Below are 4,225 nucleotides of genomic sequence, written 5' to 3' on the forward strand. Positions count from 1 at the left end.
TGGCAACCCACTCCAGTGTTCTTGCCTGGAGAATCCCAGGGATGGGGGAGCCTGGTGGGCTGCCGTCTGTGGGGTCCTACAGAGTCGGACACGACTGAAGCGACTTAGCAGCCGCAGCAGCCAGCATATATTAAGCAAAAATACGTTTTCTTTCATCTCTTATTCCTTTATCATGTAACATAAAATGTATTGACTTTTATAAGTATTTAAATATTTTTAATTTTTTTATTAATGCAAAAGATTTATTCCAAGTTAGTTATTTTGTGCAGCAGTTTTCTCCCTCAACATACTTGTGAAACCACATCTTTTAAATCTGTAAATAACATTATCAAAATAATCTTAATCTTTGACATTTTAATCTTTGAAATCTCACAAAATTTTATATTTTAAAATACACCCTGAATATCAAGGTTGCAAGAATAACACATTTCCTATATCCAAATATTTTACAGCTGTACCCAGAAAGAAAAAAAAAAGGGGGGGGGAAGCCACATAAGCTTGGTTAAGGGCTAACATTACCTGAGTGGCCAGAAATAAAATAAAATATCCAAATTATTAGCATTAATACAATTATAACTTCAATAGTCACTTTGTCATTGACAATGATTGCTTGAGCACAGGGGTGAGTGCCCCAAGGGCTGGTAGTAGAAGCTGTTGCTGCAGATGAGTGTCTCTTCTCTGCACTGCCAGCTCCCGCCTGTGCATTGCCCAATATATACTGTGTATGTGTGTGTTTTAAAAATCTTTCCCACTACACAAAGTTCTCTCTATTAAGCAGATAACAGGGAAGAACAACAACAAAAGCTTAACAAGCCAATCACTTGCTCTCTCTTTAGGATTTACTTATTTCCCTTGTGCATGAAGTATTCAACAAGAATAAGAAAAGGAAAAGGAAAAGGAAAAGAACAATTTCTTCTGTATAACCCCTAAGCACACAAGCTGGGTTTACTGGGTCAGATTTGACTGTGAGCATTTTATACGCCTACTTCCAGGCATCGTCATCAGATGTTTCACAGCTACTTGTCTGCGTATCTGAGTCCTCAGACTCTGCCCTGCAAGTGCTTCTCCAAGGGGAGAATAGGCTGGAACTTCGACTCTGCAAGAAGCCATTCTTCCCAAAGTTGTTTCTTCTCAGCTGCTCTGTCTTCCTGTGGAACTCTCTGAGCTCATCGTCTGTGAGGGAAAGGCAGTTCTCATTATTTTCAGAATATTCCTGCCATCCCATTGCCTTCAGTAACCTGTGCTCTGCTTCCAAAGAGTGAGAGAGGACCTCCCCTTCCTCTTCTATGGGGAGAGCAAGGCCATTCTGATGACAGCCCTCCTCTCCATTTTCCTTTGGTTCAGGTGTGCTGTTGTCCTCCAAACCTTCTGACTTGTCACAGGCTCTGCTCTCTGAGAAGTCTCCATTCCCGTCATCCTCTGAGTCTTCCAGAACTCGCTCTTCCTGTCAGTAGTTCGGCGGGTCAGTTTGGTCAGAGGAGAGGAGCTGATCTCAATCGGAGGAGTGGTGCGGGCGGGGCTCTCTTTGGGAGAACTTAAAACTATACCACCAGCCAGTACTACTGGTTTGCTAACAGAGATTGGACTGCTAAAAGCAGACTCTCGGCTAGAGGAAAGGGACCCTGATTTGTGTTTCATTCTGTTAGCTTTCCACATACTGGCCTTGGATGGAGGTGGTACAGGCTTGGGAACCAGGTTTTTATAGACACTTGGAACTATGGTTGACGATTTGCTTCCATTTGCATCTTCCATTTGCGAGATCCTGGTTAGGTGAGTACAGCTGAGAAGGCAGCAGCAAGATCTTTTTTGGAAACTTTTTTGATGACTAGCATTTTGGAGGGCTGCTTGGCACGAGGTGGGTTTTCCCATACTCCAGAAAGTGTCCCAATGGGTCTGCATGGCTGATTCTGTTTGCCAGCATCTGGATTCAAAGAAGGAAAGTCTTCCTCTTTAAACTGCAATTTTCCCACTTTATCTTCTTTCTTCTCTTCCCTAATATCTGTAGGTGGCTTTTCCTGAAAGGTACAGCCTTTCTGGGAGTGGAAGCTGCCATTCCAGTGGCGATGGCTTTCTGTGCCACCCCCACTATGCTGGCTTATGCCATCATGACCTCAAGAAGAGCCATGCCAACCAAATCAGTTCCCTGTGATTCCAGCATATGCTCCCTTAGAGACACCAGAGTCCACAGAATCATGGCAGAACAGGGAGGGCTGGTGCCAAGAATCTCCTGTCGTTTGATGAGGTCTATTGTTGAAAAAGCCATCAGAGGAATTAGGTCTACTATGGCTTACTCCAAATCTACCATTTCCTCTGGGTAGGTGCTCTCTGTGTTTTTCAAAAGTCGCTGTAGGTGACTTAGCTGACTGTGGTGTTGAGAAATTTAGCCAAGCAGGAACAAAGTCATGCTGTGCCATTTAGGCCCAGTGTATCTTTTCAACAAGGTGAGGCATCCAACCTCATGGCTTAGGGTCCCAGAGTGTATAACCTCTGTGGTCCTGCTTCCTGAACCTCTTGAGTTGCCAACTGGATTTCCATGAGGTTCTCTTGTTAAAAGGGTACTTAATTAGGCTGGCCAACAGAACGCCTTATGATGAAGCACAAAGAAGCCAGGCTCTGTGTGGATCAATCTCTCAGTCCCCTCAATTGCTCATCTTAAACTATCTAGTTCCTGACATTTTCCCCAAAGTGGAAGGGGAAAGGGGAAGGGGGAGGGGAACATAAAAGTATTTGTTACATTTCAAAAATGGGGGGAAGAGCTATATCAATGTTCACCTCATTCAACTTCCTTGAGTGATGGCACTATGATGTTGCTTAAACCCGATAATGCATAGACATTTGCTCAGTGAATGCAAATACTGTTCATAACAAGGTCATAGCTTAGAAAGACAGATGGACTTCTGTTCGGTCAAATAATTTCATTGAAGTGAGAGATCAAAAATAAAACATTGAAGAGCTATAAAAGATCTTCTGAGTAGTCAACTCTAGTAGCAAAACATCCACATTACAAAGCCCTTAATTTACAAATCTCATTATTCTTACACAGCTGCTAAAAATAGTCTCCAGGTATGAGTTTATATTTGTCTTATCCTTCAAAATCTAAGGACATAAGAAACCTTGCTTAAAAAAAAACAAAACAAAAACAGACAGGAACTTGATATGCTTTCCCCTCCCAGAATAGCAGGTTTCAAGGCAAATTTCTTGGTATAAAGCTCCCAAATGTTTCCTCTATTTCTTTGGTCTTCACTATTTATAAATTCACAGCAAAATTAAAACAAGTAGAAGGGCAGGGCTTAAGAACAGTCATGCAGAAAGTTCCAAAGTGAGGTTTTCTTCTTGTCAGTTGTCTATATTTCACTTGTTCTGCCCATTCCTGCAGACTAAATAGGAATTTTATGCTTCAGTAGAGAAGTTATTTTGGATCCATTTTCATCATTCAGTTCAGTTCAGTCACTCAGTCGTGTCCAACTCTTTGCGACCCCATGAACCGAAGCATGCCAGGCCTCCCTGTCCAACATCAACTCCCAGAGTCCACCCAAACCCATGTCCATTGAGTCGGTGGTGCTATCCAACCATCTCATCTGCTGTCGTCCCCTTCTCCTCCTGCCCTCAATCTTTCCCAGCATCAGGCTCTTTTCCAATGAGCCAGCTCTTTGTATCAGGTGGCCAAAGTATCGGAGTTTCAGCTTCAACATCAGTCCTTCCAATGAACACTCAGGACTGATCTCCTTTAGGATGGACTGGTTGGATCTCTTTGCAGTCCAAGGGATTCTCAAGAGTCTTCTCCAACACCACAGTTCAAAAGCATCAGTTCTTCTGTGCTCAGATTTCTTTATAGTCCAACTCTCAGATCCATACATGACTACTGGAAAAACCATAGCCTTGACTAAACGGACCTTTGTTGACATCATTACTAAATCATTTAAAAGGTTACAGGAATCTATCACTTAGGCTCCTTCCTTCTTTCATGTGCACATGTCATTAAGACTCCAGTCCCCCTAAATATTTTTAATTTTACTTCATAGTATTTAAGTTATGAAATATCAGAAGAGTAAATATCATTCAAGGATTTTCTCTCTTCTGGAAAGAAATTAGGACATTTTGGGTTGTGTGCAGGGTAGTTATATCACTTTAGGCAGTTATGACCTTTATTTGGAAATTGAGTATGGCTGTAGGAGATGCATATGAGTGCCAGGTTGGCAAGGGGGATGACTTGTCATGGTTAATT

General features: G+C 42.2%; 1 pseudogene; it reads right to left on the reverse strand.

Moving 5' to 3' along the window:
• Positions 1-285: 285 nt before the first annotated feature.
• LOC139180209 (vasculin-like protein 1 pseudogene) lies at positions 286-3,455 on the reverse strand (annotated as a pseudogene).
• Between the last annotated feature and the right edge of the window lie 770 nt (positions 3,456-4,225).

This window comes from Bos indicus, chromosome 27 (assembly GCF_029378745.1).
Source record: "Bos indicus isolate NIAB-ARS_2022 breed Sahiwal x Tharparkar chromosome 27, NIAB-ARS_B.indTharparkar_mat_pri_1.0, whole genome shotgun sequence".
Lineage (NCBI taxonomy): Eukaryota > Metazoa > Chordata > Mammalia > Artiodactyla > Bovidae > Bos > Bos indicus.